The sequence below is a fragment of the Peromyscus californicus genome, unplaced genomic scaffold, assembly GCF_007827085.1.
Source record: "Peromyscus californicus insignis strain IS unplaced genomic scaffold, ASM782708v3 Scaffold_1__1_contigs__length_55948999, whole genome shotgun sequence".
Classification (NCBI taxonomy): domain Eukaryota; kingdom Metazoa; phylum Chordata; class Mammalia; order Rodentia; family Cricetidae; genus Peromyscus; species Peromyscus californicus.
Window position 1 is genome coordinate 49,745,300 of NW_026294492.1, and position 18,390 is coordinate 49,763,689.

An 18,390-nucleotide genomic window follows, 5' to 3' on the forward strand; every position below is an offset into this window, starting at 1 on the left:
CTGTCAGCTACTAGTTGACAGAACACCAGGGTGGGAGGTGCCTGGGATGTGGAGAGTGCAGCGAAGATTTTGAAATCCTCCTTGCAATGAAAAGAGCAGGGTCTGAGTCCCTAGCAATGGGAGCCCTTGGGCTGCCTTGAAGGCTGGTGTTAGGCTATGATAGCAGGGCAGTGCACAGAGGCTTCCAGGACCTGGTGTGCTGAGCACTGGAGGCCTAGTGCTCACCAGGCCCCTGGAGAAGGTGGAGGACAGCTGAGGTGAGCCAAGTGAAAATTGCTATGCAGAGAGGCCTGGGAAAGTCACCAGTCAGCAGCCCAAAATGCTGGCAGCCACAGCCAAGTAGCCCTGCAACCTCCCAGGTCAGAGGAGCTGCAGACCTGGGACACAGGAGGGAAGGGACCAAGAATGTGCTCACTGAAGCTTCTCAGAAAGCGAGCAGTGGCGGCAGGCCCCTGGCGGTGGCTCATCAGACCAGTACCAAGTCCCCCAGGTCTCAAGGGGACCATGCTGGGACTCCCAGTCTGCACATAGCCTCCTTCTCCTCCTCCTCCTCCTCCTCCTCCTCCTCCTCCTCCTCCTCCTCCTCCTCAGAGGCAAGCAGCAGTGGCAGGAACCACAGGGGCAGCTGAGACCCACCTGGGTGTGGGGGGTGAGCCCTCCCCTTTGCCTCAGATTCAACTAAACATGGGTAGACCCAAAACTGAAAAAAAAAATGCTCATGGTGCATGGGAATGGTTTGCATTATGACTTGGACAGTTATACAAATCCTTCAGGGCAGTTGGTGAGCCAGGTGCTGATTTTAAGTGTTCAATTAAACATTAAGACTGGTATCAGAACTGACTTTTTGAACTTTTCAGGCTTAAGAAATGGAATGGACAGGAGTGGTTCAATTGAAATGGAACTGTTTTGTGTATAAAACTGTGATGACTCCAGAACTGTTTATACAGAAATAGAGAAGTTTGTTTTTTTTTTTCTACCCAGACTCAAGCCTTAAAAAATTATAAACAGCCGGGCGGTGGTGGCGCACGCCTTTAATCCCAGCACTCGGGAGGCAGAGCCAGGTGGATCTCTGTGAGTTCGAGGCCAGCCTGGTCTCCAAAGCGAGTACCAGGAAAGGCGCAAAGCTACACAGAGAAACCCTGTCTTGAAAAACCAAAAAAAAAAAAAAATTATAAACAAAAGGGGGAGTTAATATTCCTCAGTCTCTTTAATTTAAAAAAATTTTTCTTCTTCCTTGAGTGGATTAATGTTAACTTGTGTTAATGTACCCTATGTTTTGTTAGCAAAAAGTATAAAAAGTTCTATTAAGAGATTGCTTTTGGATGTTTGCTAAAGTTTGTAAACTGTAAATAGTTCTATTAAGAGTTTGCTTTTGGGGCTGGAGAGATGGCTCAGAGGTTAAGAGCACTGACTGCTCTTCCAGAGGTCTTGAGTTCAGTTCTCAGCAACCACATGTCTCACAGCCATCTGTAATGAGATCTGGTGCCCTCTTCTGGCCTGCAGTCATACACGCTTTATACATAATAAATAAATAAATCTTTAAAAAAAAAAGAGTTTGCTTTTGGATGTAAGTTTGTGAGAATTGTAATTGTGTACAGTAATCATACTAGCATTATGATGTTAACCTATTAATGTTAATGTTGATGCTAAGGATTCTTTAGACTTGATGCATATGCATCAGTTTACTGATTTATTTGATGTGGTTGCATCAGGAGTTTATTGATTTAAAAAAGGGCTTGGTGCAGCTAAGGCTGCTGCAGTCATCTTAGATCCATTTAAAAAGGCCATTCCTGGCTGGGTGGCAGTGGTGCACACCTTTAATCCCAGCACTCGGGAGGCAGAGCCAGGCAGATCTCTGTGAGTTCGAGGCCAGCCTGGTCTACAGAGAGAGATCCAGGACAGGCACCAAAACTAAATGGAGAAACCTGTCTTGAAAAATAAAACAAAACAAAAAGCCATTCCATCTTGTTTATTCTCTACTCCTTTACTAGGAGATATAGTAGCCATAAGGAGCAGGAGTATTGCTATAATTCTTTCAGCTATTTGCAAACTCTTAATGGAAAACCTGCTTCAGCGTTGCATGGAGTTATGCTTTCCCTGCCAGAAGCTGGTAGTCAGAGATGGGTAAGCCCTTCTTGCTAGTTGTCAACCTAAGAGAGTACATGTTGGAAAGGGTATCTCAAAGACGGGCAACTGTCCGGTTGAAAAAGGTGACCTAAGACAGGCACAGTCAACCTGAGGGGTGGGAGGGGCCCTTTATATTATTAAGAAGGGGGACCTGTGGGGGCCCACAGAGGCTTCCTAGTGAGAACTTACTCAGGGTCAGAGAATCTGAGCTTGATTTACACAGCAGGGCTGCATAAGGAGATGATTTGGCCATGGACATGTTTACCAGGTGTTTGGAAAGGTCTACACTTGGCTGTACAGTGTGCTTTGGTCTTGATGGGGGAAATCTTTTGCCTCTCCCCTTGGCATATTATAAAAAGCCCTTTTGAATAAAAGACTGGGCAGCTGGGTATTGACCCAGGCCCCTCCTGATGCTATCCTGTGTCTCTGTCTTTTTTATCGTCTCTTTCTATCTTTCTACCTAATATTTCCTTGTACCTCTCTCCACCATACAAGAACCCTTCAAAAGGTGGGAGCAGGTTGGAGCTGGATTCCAGCAGACTCCCACAACTCACCGCAGGCATCTTAATGAAAATGAAGTAGAACAGAAAGATAGCCAAATGCATGACACCATTTTCTGTCGCTGTAACAAAATCTCTGAGGCTGAGTAACATAAATTCAATTAGCTCACAGTTAAGGAGGCCTGAGTTCCAAGATCCTGTTTGTAGTCGGAAGTTTTCCTGTGTCCCACCTGGTCCTGCAGCTGCTCAGACCCAAGTAAACACACAAAGGCTTATGTTATTTTTAAAGTATGGCCATGGCAGGCTTCTTGCTAGCTAGCTGTTATATCTTAAATTAACCCATTTCTATAACTCTATACTTTGCCACATGGCTTGTGGCTTATTGGTACTTTACATCTTGCTTCTCCTGGCGGTGGCTAGCAGTGTCTGTCCCACTCTCCTTTCTTCTGTCTCTCTTGGATTTTCCCACCTGCCTCTAAGCTGCCTTGTCATAGGCCAAATGCCTTTATTTATCAACCAATCAGAGCAACATATATTCACAGTACACAGAAAGACATTCCACAGCGCCTGTTGATAAAGTCCCCACCCCACCCCACTCCCCCACCCCCGCTGCCACCAGGAGTCACCAACAAATGGCTCACAGGGGGGAAGCAATCCTTTTTGGAATCAGGAAGAGACAACTGGCCTGGGCTAGCCTTGGACTCGGGATCCTGCCTCTGTCTCCCAGTGCTATTGTGACAAGTGTGCCTCACCGCCAGGCTTGATCTAAATCCCACTTCTTCCCCTTGTGTGTGGAGACCAGAGGACATTCTCCTTAGCTTAGAGCCCACTCTTTCGGCTAGGCTGGATGTCCAGGGGTTGCCAGGATCCACGGCCTCCACCCACAGTGATGGACCACAAGCCAGTATCACCTACCTCTCTGGATTTTATCTCAACCCCCCACCAAAGACTTTAAGCATGAGGGTTAAGAGAGAGAAAGCCCCCCCCTGACCCCCAGCATTCAGGTGCCAACTTCTCTGATGTGGAGCCCTGGCTCCAAGTCTTCATAGGATCTGGGTGGGTTCAAAGCTCCTGAGTTCACAGGGGGATTCTGGGGCATCCATACAAGAACAACCGGTGAAGAAAACACCTGGCCCCCAGCTGCAGACTGATAAGACATCTTTACTTAACCAAGGTCTTGCTTGAGGTTCTCAGAAAGTGTCCAGGCTGACCAGGAAAAAGAGGCCCCACCCAAGGCCACACACACTCAGGGCTTCAGCCTGCCCCATTGTTACCCTAGTGTGAAGTATGTATACACGGAAGGACAGGCTGGTGAGACGGCCCGGAGGGCGAAGGTGCTTGCAGTCAAGCTGATGACCTGAGTTGATCCTCAGGACACATGAGGTAAATAAAAGGTGAAAAGTGACACCTGCAAGTTGATATCTACATGTGTGTCATGACATCTGCATGTGTGTTGTGACATCTGCATGTGTGTCGTGACATGCATGCATTGTATCCTAAAGGACTAAGTGTAAAAAAAATAAAAACCTATGTAAGAAATGTACTGACTGTCATCCTAGTGAGAGGCTCGGGACTCTGAGATGAGACATCCCTCTTTCCTTCCTTCCTGCCCTCAAGTGTTCCAGGCACCACTTCCCAGAGTCTCCTTGCCGAGGACCCAGCTTCCAACCCACGGACCCTTGGGAACACAATCCTTAGTCTACAAAGCAGTTGACTGCTGAAGGGTCACAGTTTGGTCAAAACACAGTCTTGTTCTCTCCTCAGTGACAGCCTGCAAGAGCAGTTGCAGGTGAGTTTGTGGGGACTGGGTACAGCCTGGTGCCATGGCCCTAGGCTTCCAGTTCCTCAGATGTATTTATTTTGGAAACTTCAGCCCTGGGCACAGAGTCTATGGTCTTTCTCAGGATCTGACTGTTCAAAAATGCTTGGTGGTACATGCCTGTCACTCCAGCAGTCAGAGGGCCTGAGGCAGAAAGGTCATGAGCTGGAGTCAGCCTGCCTACATGGGGGGATCTAGTCTAGCTTAGGCTACTAAGCAAGAACCTGCCTCAAAGAAAAAGTAAAGCTTAGATCGCTTTGGGCACATAAGCACAAGTGAGCCATTGTTCACTGGTGCAATTGCCTGTTCAGTGAGTGAGTGAATGAATGAATGAATGAAGCCAAGGTGGGAGGGGCCCCTGAATCACCTGCCTGCCCCTTCTCACAGCTGTGTCCTTAATTGTCAGTGTCTCACCACCAAACTAAAAGCTGTGAAGTTCCCACGTTTTGACCTGTTCATAACATATGTAATGTGTGTGTGTGTGTGTGTGTGTGTGTGTGTGTGTGTGTGTGTGTGTGTGTAAGAGTGGGGAGGTCAGCTTAGCGCACACCCCTCATCCCAGCACTAGGGAGGAGGAGGCAGGAGGATCAGGAGTTGGAGCGCAGCTTCCGCTACAGTGATTTTGGGTACAGCACACTCAAACAACAACAACAAACGCAAAAACAGGATGTAGGCTGGAGAGGAGGCTCCAGGTGAAGAGCAACTGCTATTCTTGCTGAGGACCCGAGTTCAGGTGCAAGCTTCACAGCCACCTGTCACTCCGGCGCCAGGCGAGCCGACGCCCTCTTCGGGCCTCCGTGGGCATTGCACGCAGACTCACCAACAAAAACCTTTCCAAAAAGGAAAATGTTTTCAGTCTGTGGACTGGGAAAGAACCGGCGGAAAGCCGGAGTCCGCTGCTCCCCTTAGATGGTCAGCGCCTCTGCGTCTGGCAGAGTCACGGCAACTCGGAAAAACGCGCTGCCTCCACGCGCGCCGCCCGCCGGCCCTCGCGCGCCTCCTTCGAACCAACCCAGAGCCGCGCGCCTCCCGCCAGGCCCCACCCTTCCCCACAGCGATTGGCCAAGCTTCTACTCGAGGAGCTACCCTTCATCCCTGACGGGCACCATGAGCAGCCAATGGAAAGAGCGCCCGCCCTCCCCGAGGCCGTTGGAGGCGGGCATGGGCGGGCCGTTGGGGGGGCGGGGCGTGCAGCCTGGTAACCGTTGCCGGGCGCAACGCCCCGCCCCGCGAGGGCTGCGCGAGGCCGAAGCGGGCGGGCGCTAGGTGCGGGCGGGCGGGCGGCGGGAGCCGGAGGAGGAGCGGCCGGCGCCGCCACCGCCGCCGCCATAGAGACTGTAGCCGTGGAGACTGTTACTTGCCAACGCGGAGCGACACGCAGCGGCCGCCGCCGCGGGAGCCGCTACCCGAACTCCCCGCCGAACTCCAGGTGAGCGGTGCGGGCCCCGGCGGGGGGCGGCGGCGGGCGGGGACTCCGCTGGGGGGGTCTCGGGGGCGGGCGTGGCGGGACCCAGCGCCCCAACTTTGCAGACGCCAACCTCGTCCACTTCTGATCCGCACCTCTGATTTGAGGGAGCCCTGGGCTGGGGGGAACCCCGCTCACACTCTCCAAAGTTTGTGAAGTGTAGCGATCTCTTGCCGGGTTTGACGTACTAAGTCTAACTTTGAGGGGCGGGGACTCCAGAAGACCCCCTTGTCTCTTGTTTTTACCCAGAAGCTCCTGGAGCGCTGAGGCGCCCCCAAAGTAGCTCCTCACTCTCATTACCCTCAAAGCCTGGATTGGGGGGCTTCCCCAAATCTGCTCCCTACTGTCATCACCCAAAGCCTGGATTGGGGGCTCCCACAGAGCCACCCAAGTCTGAAAACCCAGGGGCATCGTCTCCCCTTTATACCTCTGAAATCGGGGTACCCTGGGATCCCGGCTGTCATCCCTGAACTTGACTCCGAGGGTACCCTCTTGTTTGCCCCCTAAGTTCCGAGCGTCCGGTTTCCTCTTGACTCAGACACACTGGATTTGAGGGCACCGCCCCCGACACCCCTTTCTTGTGCTTTGACCAAAATAGAGCGTTTGTTCTGGAAAGGATTCCTCCCCACTTCGCACTCTATTGTCCACCCCAAACTCCCCGGCGCCCCAGATCCTCGGACCCCCTCCCCCGCCGCGTGGAACCCCACAGCACTGCCTTTGGGGGGTGTCCCGGGGCCCGCAGTCCTTTCCCACGCCGTCCCGGGAAGCTCACGCGCACCGGCAGCTTCCTCTTCGCTGCCGGGATCCGCAATCCAGAAAACTTTCCCGAAAGAAAACATTGTGTGAACCGTTTGCAGAAAGAGCCGGGAAGCCGGGAGGGTGCGTGTGGACCCCACCCGTGCACACGCACGCACACCCCAAAACACCCGTGTCTCTCCTCGCCCCTCCCCATGGGCCGCGTCCGCGTTCGCAATCGGGATTCGCCAGAGCAGCGGTTGTTTCCTGGGCCAGCCCCAGGCGGGAGCTCAGCAGCCCCGGGCAGACCCCGGGGGGGTGCCGGCCGCGGAGGGGGAGGGGGCGGTGCGCTGCGAAAGCAGCTGGCCGCTCCTCTGCAGAGACCTTACCCCTACTCCAGCGCGTCCGGGGGGCACTCCCGTCCCTAGTCGTTGCCTTGCTTTGCTCGAAGTTTTACACGGGAATCCTGTTCCGCCGAGGGAAATCCTACCATGATTGGTTGTCAAATAACTATTAGCATGAATCACTTGTGCACAACTTGGCCTCTGACCTTTCCCTGTGTGATCTGATCATACCTCCTACCACTCACCTCTCTTACTCCCTCCCCCTCCTGATGACCCCTCCTCTTGCTACCCTGTCCCTCTTCTACTTTTTGCCTTTTTTTCCTTGAAGAGGGTGGGTTCAGTTGGGGTTGCTCTGGGGAGCGGGGGCCACCTGACAGTCCGAGGACAATGGCTCCTTCCTCAGCAGTAGTCGCCTTAACTGCCTGTAGGTCTTAAGGGATCAGATGATTATTGTCAAGTGATTCACTTTTCTGTTGAACTTTTTACATGCGTTTATTTGTTGTGTGTGGCTACCCGGGTGCCCCCCCCCACGTGGGTCCCAGCACCTCGGGTCAGCAGTCCTGGTGACCAGAGTCCTCCCCTGCCGAGCCTCCCCTGGCTCTGCAATGAGCTTTGAAGTGAAGTAAAGATACTTCCTGAGCGACCATGGTATAATAATAAAATAATGACACAGGGCTTTTTAGAAACCTTTCCTGTCTGTCTTTTTAACCCCTTTGGCCAGTCTGTGGAGGGTGCTTGTTTGAGGGGAGGGCCCTGACTGAGTTTGGAGGCTGTCCCTGTCCTTCCTCCGGCTGGGGTTCAAGGACTGGAATGGACTGGAAAAATCCACCCGGGTGTGGCCACTCACCCACTCCCACTGGAGAAGCTGAAGAAGAGCTCCGGCCTCAGGGAAAAGAGTCAGGCCGGCTTGTCCACCAGCGCCGGAGGACACACTGAGGGGCGGGAGCCAGGGAGCAGATGGTGGATACTTTGAATCAGTGACAGCTTAACAAAATGTTACAAAGTTCTACTGCCTGTCAGGTGGGTCCCTGCGGACTCGTGAGCCCTGGAGCCACTACAGGGCTGTGAACAAGGTCACCACACTCGGCCTTTAAAATATAGCTCATAATTCTCTTGCTGCACGAAGGGTCCCTGGTGCCTTAAATTGCATTAGTAGTGGTATTTTTTCAAGTTTTATTATTTCAGTGTGTGGGCATCACCTCGTGTGCACGTGTGGAGGTCGGTGGACAACTTACAAGAGTTGGTTCTTTCCTTCCTGTGGGTCTTAGGAATCAAACAAGGGCTTTCAGGCTTGGCAGCAAGCTCCCTCCCCGTCCCACTGGTGATTCAATATTCAGATGTGCTAACTGATGTAACTAATATATTCATATATTAATTAGTTCCTCTATAAACTAATAATTGCTTGGCTTGTTAAATCCTTAGCTATAAGAAATCGCATGGTATATGTTTTGTTTCTTTCTTTCCTTGTCCTGACTACTTGTTAGTTGAGGTGTAGGGCTTTGCATATGCCAGGCAAGCATTCTGCTGCTGCCCAGGCCTCCTCGCCCAGCTTCTTTTTATTTACCTGTATTTTTTGAGCCAGGGTCTCACTCTGTAGACCAGGCTGTTCTGGAACTCGCTCTGTAAACCAGGCTGGCTTTAAACTCACAGAAATCTGCCTGCCTCTGCCTCTTGAGTGCTGGGATTAAAGGCGTGTCTGCCCCCCTCCCCCCACCCCTACCCTTTACTGGAATTTCAGTTCTGGGTGGGACTGCCCAGTATTCATGTGTGCACAGGTGATGCTGCTCCTTTGTAGATTGTTCCTGATACCCGAGGTGGCCAAGTCCAGCTCCCCGTGGACCTCCATGTCCATTTCCCCCACGCCTTGCTGTTCCACTAGTGAGCAGCAGCTGGGCACTCAGGTTGTGAAGCCCTCCAGCTGACCCAGGGGCCATCAGCAGCTCCCATGATACCCCACCCTTCTGTATGGATGCCATTTGTCTCCATACTGGAAATGACAGTGGTTAAGGCTCCCGTCTCCTCTGGGGTTCTGCCCAGTGCCCTATGGACTGCAGTGTTGGGGATTCACTCAGGACCACATTCATTTGTACCATGATCCCAGCTACAAAAAGATAGCCGCTGGAATTTTAACCTCACTGCCAGTGTTGAGTGTTCTCTTCCCACCCCACTTCCCGCCTTGGGCATCATGGTGACCATGAGTTTGCTGGGTGGCCAGCCCAATGGGCAGGGCAGCTTTGACATCTGAAATCACCACCTTTCAGCTGCCAACACTGTGATGTCTGGAAGGAAGTCACCGGGAGGCGGGCTGGCCTGGCTGTCATGCCAGGCCTTGAACTCAGTCCCCAGGACCAGCCCTCTGCACCTCAGCTCTTTCTTACAGCCACATTCCTGTCATAGGAGGTGTGGGCCTAGCAGGTTCTGCCACCCTGCCCAGCACCCTGGCAACTCTGTCTTCTTCTTTTGGGTCCTAGTGAATCCTGTGATTTCCTGCCAAGATGACTGACCGCTCCTAATTCCTTGTAGACCCAGGAACCGCTGCTGCTGGGTCGTGCATCACGAGGACTCACTGATTAACTCAAGGAATATTATTCAGCCGTTAAAAATAGGTAGAATGGAGCTGGAGAGAGGGCTCAGGGTTAAGAGCACTTGCTGCTTTTGGAGAGAACCTGGGTTTGGTTCCCATCCCCACACAACCTGCTCCAGCTCCAGCTCCAGGGGATCTGTCCTCTGATCTCCATGGGCACCAGGCATGCATATGATACACAGATGGATGCAGGCAGAACATTCGTATATATTAAGTAATAAAACTGTAAGGTAGGTAGAGGGACAGGCTAGGGCTCAGTGGATAGAGCGTTTGCCTGGCGCACACAGAGCTCTGGGTTCTGTCCCCAGCACCCGGAAGACCAGAAATCAGGTATGTAGAGCATGCCTGTCATCCAGCACTGGGGAGCAGAGGCAGAAGATCAGGGGTTCAAGGCCATCTTTGGTTTCATAATGAACTCAAGGCCAGCCTGGGCTACATGAAGACCACCCCCAAGATAGACAGACATGTTGTGGCCTCATGTGATTAGGTATTACATATTAGGTAGTGGAGATCAGAGTCACAGGGTCAGGAAGTGCAGAGGTCCTGGGGTGGAGTGCTGTGTGGGATCCACTGGGCACACTCAGAGCAGGGAAAGAGGGGGTGGCTGCTACCTGGTGATTGGAGGGAGGTGAGGTAGGGGTGGAGCCATGGAAACTGGAGGTGTGAGATGGAGGTGTTGAGCTGTGTCCAGGGCTCATCAGATGCCAATCACCATCCTCACTGGCTTACTGTCCCCCTCAGGGTGCAGAAGGTGTTCTGACTGGGGGGCCAGGGCTTCGGCAAACCTCAGAGTGACTGCCAGTGGCTGATGGGGAGAAGGGGCATGGCCATGTTTTCAGGAAACTTGCAGAAGGTCTTAGCCGAAGCAGGGATTGTTAACAATGACTCGGGTCAAAACCTGTTGGTTATTTTTAAATTGTGTGGGTGGGTTGGCTGTGGTATACCAGGTTGACCTCAGATTTGCTGTGTAGCCAAGGATGACCTTAGACCCCTCCTCCTCATCTGATATCACCCACTGAGCGCTGGACCACAGGCACGTGCCACCAAAGCTCCTTGCCTGATAAGCCGTCACTCTCTACCCACTGAACCCTGGACTCCAAAACTGCTCGTATACGAAGCAGTGACAGACATGAGCGTGTGTGACACACAAGAATGTGACCATTCGGCCTGAGCCACGTCTGCCCGGCCCTTCCCTATCCCCGTGTCTTGCTGGGCTGGAGGTCTCTGGGGTCAGAGCTTCTGGGGTCAGCACTGGAGGCTGCAGCTGCAGTGGGGGTGACAAGGACCCAGTGTCTGTCCCCAAGGGCTCTCCAGGGCCTGGGTGCTCACCACGGCGTCCCAGACTCCTGAGGACAGTGACCTTCCTGGCTGTCTGGCTTCAGGGCCAGGCAGAGCCTGGCAATTCAGTGACCTTAGGGGTGTAGAGGGCATGAGTTGGGAGCCAGCAGGGGCCATGCAACCAGCTGTATGCTCGGACACTGAGAGGACAGCAGTGAAGCAGGGAGCTGGTTGGGGCATCCATGGGGCAAGGGTGTCCAAGTCAGAGGTCGGCTTCGGGGTGGACATGGGATGAAGACAAGGATGGAGGAGTCAGGGATGTCCACCCGACTCACAGCTGGCCTGTGTCACCACAACCCAGCCACATGAAGAACATCTGTGTGGCCACCTCCATCTCCAGAGCCCCCCTTCCGCCCTGATGAATGATCTGCAGTCATTCAACACCAGCTTTCAGCCTCTGGTGCCACTGTCCCGGCCCCTGTCTCTGTGGATCTGAGGGTTTGGGAACCTCCTGTGAGTGGACTTCTGTGTCTGGCTCCTTTTAAATGAGCATTGTGTTCTCAAGGTCCCTCTTTGCTGGTCATCCACCCATCCACCCATGCATCCACCTATCCACCACGCATCCATCCGTCCACCTATCCATCCACCCATCCATCCACCTGCACATCCGTCCACCTATCCATCCACCCGCACATCCGTCCACCCATCCATCCACCCGCACATCCGTCCACCTATCCATCCACCCGCACATCCGTCCTCCTATCCATCCACCTATCCATCCACCCGCACATCCGTCCACCTATCCATCCACCCGCACATCCGTCCACCTATCCATCCACCTATCCATTCACCCGCACATCCATCCACCTATCCAACCACCCGCCCACCCGCGTCCTCTGCCGTTGTTCCCACCTGGACACTAGGTCACATTGAACCAAGGCCTCTGAGCAGAAGGAGCTGAGTAGATGCAGATACGGCAGAAGAGCAGGTCACCTCCCAGACTGAACACCAAGACGACCGGAAGATCAAAGCGGGGACATCTCAGGAGAGGAAGGTGTAGTGGGCTGTGTCCTGGCTCACTGTGGAGGTGACAGGCGTCAGTCTCCGCCTAGCCCTGCAAACCGTTTGCCTCTGAGAAACACCACATTGCCCAGAGTACATTCTCTGCAAAGAGGTGGTCTGTGGGCTAGGTTCTTGGAGAAAGTTTGTAGAAATGTGTGCTGGCTTCTGCATGTCATCACCAGTCTTTCCCACCTTTCAACTCCAGACATCCAGCGGATCAGAACCGCACTGGAACCTCGGGTTCCCAGGACAGTAAAGGACAGGTCAAGCTTCTGATTTCAACACTTTCCCCCCCACTTTTCTAGGAGACTCCTTCGGGCCTTCCTTTTCTGTCCAGTGTTCTGGAGCCAGTGTCCATTCAGCAAATATTCATGGGCCCAATCAGCCACCGTCTGAGGCCTTAAATTGACTGAGTGACTGCCCTTGTGGAAAGCTAAGGGCAGAAGGTGCTGGGGAGGTGGTCACGTGTTAGCAACCCCAGTGAGAGCCTGGCCTGTGCTCCAGGAGTGCATGCTGTGTGAACCCTTAAAAGGCCTGCAGAAACCTGCGTCTTCCCAGCCTGGAGATTGTCAACCATGCTCCTAGCCTCGCCATAGGCCAAACATGGCGCCCCCAGCAATTTCCAGTCAGGGAAAGAGTCTTCTTCCGCTCAGCTTGTGACTTCTGGTCTGGAACCGACCCTTCTACCTCAAACCCTGTGATTACTGGAGGCCAGCGGACAGGGCGGGTGGCAGCGTAGACGCATGCCCATGCTGTGGAGCCCCGGGGGCTGCACGGAAAGTTCCTGGTAGGGAGGGAGTGTGACGTCCTAGCTCAAATGCACAGGGCTGAGCATGCAGTGGAGGGTTTAAGTGCTTGGCTCTGTTTGGCCAATGGCAATTCCATGCTTGGTCTAGTTTGGAAGTTTCCAGAGGTTTCACTGTATTTAAAACTGAATGTGAGACAAATGCAGGCCTTCAGCAGACAAAGCAGTTTTGCCGTCTGTCCATGCATCCCACCATCCATCCATTCCTAAACCAGAGGAAAAGGAAGTTGGGAAGAAACTCCCAAGTATTGCAATTTTATTTCTTTATTACACCTTCCCCATTTATTTGATGAGATTATACTTTATTACGTTTTAAATTTATTTCGGTGTCTGTGTGTGGAAGTCAGGGGACAGCTTGTGGGAGTCAGGTCTGTCTGTCCATCCATTGTTTGGATCCCATGGCCAGAACTGAGGTCGAAGCAGGCTTAGCAGAGGTGCCTCCATCCCTGAGCCCTCAGGCAGGTCTGTAGGAGCTGCAGGGTCATCCTGGAAGCTGGTCCTGACCCAGGCGGTGTTCGGGGAGGAAGTAGCCACTGGATTGGAGAGGGCTGTGTAAAGGTCTTTGGTTTTGCTACCAGATCTTGGCCCTGGCTGTGCCCCAGGATCTGCACTCTCCCTCAGCAGCTCAGCTCTCTTGCCCTGGAGTGTGGGTCTTGGGATGCTAGGCACACAGAGCCCCTCCCCACCCCACCCCCGCACACTCCAGGTGACTTCCTGCTGAGCAAAATGCCTATTATGAAAGAAAAATATATACTGAATGTTTCTATTGATATGCTGGAAGGGGGAAAGTGGCTTGGGACAGCCTGGTCTTGCTGCTGCTTTACAGAGTTCAAACCCCAGGCACCCAGCAACCTAGCAAATACCCACTCCCCGGTCACAGGACACCGTGTAGCCCAAGACTGATCTCCACCTGAACGATTTGCTTACACCTCCCAAGTGCTAGGTGTGCCCCACCCAGCTCATGTAATGAGGTGCTGGGGGTGGAACCTGAGGTCACATGCATGCTGGCAAGTTCTCTACCCATGGGCACAGCCTCTGAAATTCAAATTACAACCAGTTCAAGAGATGGGTTGAGTTTAGTTCAGAAGTTGAGCAGCGCCCCCCTCGCATCCCCTAGTGAGGGGCTGGGGGCATGATCAGAGGTGGGCACTCCCCACCCCTGCCTAGAATCCCTCAATGAGGGGCCGAAGCATGGTCAGGTGTGGAGCCCCCCCCCCATATAGGTTTTCTATTGGCTGGTAATAGGTTTCTCCCGGATGCAGTCAGCCAGATCAGGCCAAATTGAAAAAGCAAAAGAATATTTAAACAAAGCAACTCCCGGGTGATTCCTCCAGCCCTCAGAGATCAAGGTGGGGGAAGGGGCAGGAAAAAAATCACATGGCCGATCTAAAGGAGGGAGCTTAAATACCCTGTAGGTGCATTGATGATGAGTGTCTGCCACAAGCTGGGTTTGCGCCCAAGTATAACGCTTTAGGCAGGGATTGGACAGCTTCAGGGGAGGAGCCCCCGCGATTGCCAGAAGTGCGAATTCGGAACTGAACTTCTTGGTAGTTTTTCTGAATGGGCAGGGTTTGGAGAGGCAGAAATGGAGCAGGAGGAGGTTCCAGCTGAACACCCTCCCACACAACCCCCACCTCGACTAGAAATGGGGTCGTGGTCGGGGTGGAGCCCTACCTGGAATCCCCCAGTGAGGGTCTGGGGGCGTGGTCAGGGTGGAGCCCGGCCTGGAATCCCCCAGTGAGGGTCTGGGGGCGTGGTCAGGGTGGAGCCCGGCCTGGAATCCCCCAGTGAGGGTCTGGGGGCGTGGTCAGGGTGGAGCCCGGCCTGGAATCCCCCAGTGAGGGTCTGGGGATGTCGCTCCGTGAGGTGGACACCTTGCATGTCTAAGCACAGCCAAATAAATGAGAAACCCCAGCAAGTTCAAGGATAGCAAAATATTGCTGATTGCTTCCCAGTGGCGCAGGATAAATACTCTTGCAGCTGGCTCTTGGGTAACTAGGCCCTCAGAGCAGCTGTGCTTTGTGGATCCTGGCATCTTGTTGGTCTGGCTTCTTAAGGTCCTCTATGGCTGTTAGGAGGTTCCTGGGTCTTGGATGAAGTACTGCAGCCGAGTACCTGAGGCTGACTTTGTGACACTCTGCTTCTTGACCTGCTCACCAGAATGGAGGAATTTGTCTTTTTTTTTTTTTTTTTTTGTGACAGCTTCTCACTAGGTTGCCCAGGCTGGCTTCAAACTCCCGTCCATCCTCCTGCCTCAGCCTCAGGAGTGCATGGTTGACAGGCATCCCCACCAGGTGCTGCATAAAGTGCTCTGTCTCAGGAGCCTGCCCTGTACACATTTCTGCAAATTGGTGCAAGTACCTCATGGTCCTCGGGCAGAAGCAGCTGCAGAGCGGTGTGGGCAAGGAGGCCAGAGCTGGCTGGCCCCTGCAGAGGATGGCCTGTGTCCGCTGTCCATGGGCCAGATGGTAGCTGCTGCTGCTGCTGCTGCTAGTGTTTCTCAGTTGTAGCTAAAAGCAGTGTGTGTGGAGGCACGGCCAGGGCCATGTGCCAATAAAACTTTATTTGCAGACGCTGAACTGTGAGTTCCCTTTTATTTGAACTTGTACAAAATATTTTGATTTTTGATGCCTTCCAACCACTTGAAAGAAACGTGAGAACCCTCAGTAGCTGGCAGAAACAAGCAGCTGGTGGCCAGGGCTGTCCAGCAGGCCATGGCTCCATGGTGACTGGGGGTCAGAACCTTGGGTCAGCATTCATGGTCTCCCTTAACTCCTGAGCCACATCAGGGAAGCTTACCCCTTCCCTCCCTCACAGGGCCCCACGTACTCCAGGCTGGCTTCAAAGTCCCTCTGTAACTGAGGCTGACCTTGAACTCCTGCACAGCTCAGTGGCTTTTGATACAGTCACAGCGTTGTGTAACTGGTACCGCTGTTTAATTCCAGAACATTCCGTCACTCCAAAGAAGCCCCATCTCCTGAACAGGAGAGCCCAGAACATTCCATCACTCTCAAGCCCCATCTCTCTGTCCATCACCCCACAAATCCACTTCCTATCTCCGGTGTTCTCTGTCCTGGACCTCTGTCACTGAGCCCCACACCGTGACCTGTTATCTTCGAGGCTGGAGCCATGAGAGGCGTCCATGGCTGAACTAATGCTGCCTTTGTTATTTTACATGAGAAGAGCGTGCCGCCTCCGGCAGCCCTCAGCCATGTCCTTCCGGTTCTCTTCCTGGTTGTGCTTTTCCTTGCTGCCTGTGTCTCTGCTGTGCAGCTGTGCCCTGAGGTACCGCCCAGCTCTGCATTAGAGGCACACTGTGGCACCTCCTCCTACTGCCCTGCTGCACCCTGCAGCTGAGGTGACTCCACTGTTGTCCGTGCCTGAGGCTGCGCCTCTACCTAAGAAGCCGAGGCCTGCTGCAGGCCGCAGGAATATATTATAAGAACTCAGCTGGTTATGGCAAAGTCACTACCTGGAGGAATCAGGGAATTCCTCCAGAGGAAGCCAAATCCCAAGGAGTTTTTAGTGTTACTTGGCTTGTTACATATCAACTGTATTCTGTTATGAAAATCATGTGGGCCTTCACAGTTTTCCCAGTTGACTTTTCCCTAAGAAGGGCTGACAGTGTGGACTGATCACTCTCTGGACATACACATTCCAGGCATTTGGAGAACAGCCTCAGGAAAGGCTTTCTCTGGAATCAGATGTCTCCCTTAGCCACTTTGAAGGACTAACAGTGATATGCTAACCGGTCATTAGCACTCAGTTGACCTTCTCTTTTACCACTCCCATTTTGGATTGTTAAAGAAAGTCTGGTGGTCACTGCCTGAGAAAAAATTCTTACCTGCCTTTATGACCCTGTAGAATTCAAGCCTGGTGACCTTGCTCGACCAGGGGCTTAATATAACTGGATTCCTGGGAGACTTAGGTAGAACGTGGAGAACAAAGGACGGAGAAGAGAAAAGAGAATGGAAGAACTAGACGGGTAAGAACTGGAGAGGAACAAACTGAGATGGGGAAGAACTAGATTGAAGGGCTAGAAGAGAGGACTAGAGGAACGAGATGGAAGATGAGGAAGAGTCAGATGGGGAAGTACTAGCTGGGTAAGAACAAGGTGAAAAGGACCTAGATGAGGCAGAATTAAGACGAGAGAATTAAGATAGAACTTAGAGGGAGTAATAGATAAGTATAGAGGGAAATCAGGCAAGAAAGGAGCTAGGCACGAGAACAGAACTGAAGCTGGGTATAAAGGACGTTATCCCAGAGGAATTAAAGCAAGTGGACTATAGAGCTCGGTGTGCTGAGATTCTATTTCCTGAAAATAGTCCTCGCCGTTAGTAGTTCTCTCCTGAGCCCCTGGGGTGTAGAATATTAAGGCTGGACCTGCTAATATACAAGACATGCCATGGCTGCCACCTCCATGCCCACCTCAGGTGCATTCTTTTCCCGTTCATGACCTCCCTGCTCGATGGACTTGTACATGTCCCACAATGCCAAGTGACATATCTTGTGACCGTCTGATGGAAACGGTACCGTCCCTAGCAGCATGCACACTTGGATGTCATCTTGCATCCTGAAGGCACTACAGAAAGTTCTAGAGCCCTTGAGGCCCCTCCCTGACCCACACCTCACTGTGTCAGGTCCACCTCACCCACTCATGGTCCCCACGTGCCTGACGCAGCCACATTCCTCACTAGGAGCTGCACCCATACGCCCCTGCCAGGCTGGTTCCACAGCCACAAGTCCATGCTTGTTGCCTGGAGTAGACCAGGGCTGGAGGAGCAGCTGGGCTTCCTGTCCCTCCAGTCCCCACTGGGGTGGGGGACGGGTGGGGGACATGTCCCTCCTCACACCCACCACCAGAGTGGGCCCTGCTCCTGCCAGTGTAGTCTACTTGCAGCCTTCACTCCTGCCCACAGTGTCCTGCCCCAGTGCAGGACTCTCCGCAGAGGCGCTTGCTGATCCGTGGGTTCTGTTGTAGTTTGTCTCTCTCTGTAGACAAACAGCTCGAAACAGAATTTCAAAAACCATGACCCTACTGTCAACTCTCCTCTCCTTTTAAAATTCAATTGATAAGTTTTTGAAAATACATTCATTCTGAGACACTAACCTCAAATATTTTCTTCTGCCTCTCCCATAAATATTCTAGAAACTTTTAGAATCTTCCAGAAACTTTTAGATTCTTCCAGAAACTACCAGTTTCAATACCCTGCCACTGCCACTCCAGTGGTAAGGCTCACTGCAGCTTGGCCCAGAGAGGCTGCAGACCCTGACCTGTCTTGTTTCGGGTTCCACATTGTGCAATGCCCCTCACTCTGCTCCATTCACCCCTCGGGCTGGGCTATTTATGGGCCTTGCCTAAACAAGTGTTTGGCTGCGTAAGCAGCCTTTCTAAAACAGGCCGGTCACCCCACCCCCTGCAGGAGACCTCCCCCGCACTTGTTTGGTCCCCAAGTTCATTGCTGCAAAGGTCAGAAGGATTTTGACTCTGAGTTTTCATGCTGGATTGTCTCTTGATCACAGGCGATGCCACTTGTGCCTTCTTGGAAGAAAGAGCCACCCTGCACGGGGGCAGTCCTCAACACTTAGTCCGCAAATGGAAATACAAATCCATATAACATAATGTTAACCTGTAAAATTGTATTACCGGTATTTATTTCTCTGTGTGTGC

The 18,390-nt window shown here is 52.7% G+C and overlaps 1 protein-coding gene across 3 annotated transcripts in view; it reads left to right on the top strand.

Moving 5' to 3' along the window:
- The first annotated feature begins 3,248 nt into the window (after positions 1-3,248).
- Positions 3,249-18,390, top strand: part of Rfx2 (regulatory factor X2) — a 63,520-nt gene continuing 48,378 nt past the window's right edge. For 2 of the 3 annotated variants that reach the window (XM_052746821.1, XM_052746823.1), the window contains exon 1: positions 3,250-5,875. The gene's annotated coding sequence lies outside the window, so the exon portion shown is untranslated. Of the gene's footprint in view, positions 5,876-18,390 lie in introns of all 3 variants that reach the window. The other variant, XM_052746822.1, reaches the window with a different exon arrangement.